This window comes from Orycteropus afer, unplaced genomic scaffold (genome assembly GCF_000298275.1).
Source record: "Orycteropus afer afer isolate SDZICR_OR568_19922 unplaced genomic scaffold, OryAfe1.0 scaffold00747, whole genome shotgun sequence".
Taxonomy (NCBI): domain Eukaryota; kingdom Metazoa; phylum Chordata; class Mammalia; order Tubulidentata; family Orycteropodidae; genus Orycteropus; species Orycteropus afer.
The window spans coordinates 472,549-473,245 of NW_006922334.1; positions in this window are offsets into that span (position 1 = coordinate 472,549).

Sequence of the window (697 nt, forward strand, 5' to 3'; positions counted from 1 at the left end):
CCCTTCTTGATTTTAAACCATGCAGTGTCCCCTTGTTCTGTCTGAATGACAGCCTCCTAATCTATGTACAGGTTTCTTATGAATACAATCAAATGTTCTGGAATTCCCATTCTTCTCAATGTTACCCATAATTTGTTATGATTCACACAATCAAATGCTTTTGTATAGTCAATAAAACATAAGTAAACATCTTTCTGATATTCTTTGCTTTCAGCCAAGATCCATCTGACATCAGTAATGATATCCTTCATTCCCTGTTCTCTTCTGAGTTCAGCTTGTATTTCTGGATGCTCTTTGGCAATATACTACTACCATTTTTGAATTATCACCAGTAAGATTTTACTTGCATGCGATATTAATAATATTGTTCGATAATTTCCACATTCTGTGGGATCACTTCTCTTTGGAATGGGCACAAATATGGATCTCTTCTAGTCAGTTGGCCAGGTAGCTCTCTTCCAAATCTTTGCTGCAAGACCTCTTTAAAGTATTAAGAAGCAAAGATGTCACTTTGAAGACTAAGGTACACCTAACCCAAGCCATGGTATTTTCAATCACCTCATATGCCTGTGAAAGCTGGACAATCAAGAAGAGCTGACAACTTTGAATTGTGGTGTTGGAGAAGAATACAAAAAATACCACAGACTGTCAGAAAATGAACAAATCTGTCCTGGAAAATTGCAGGTGGATGCTTCTT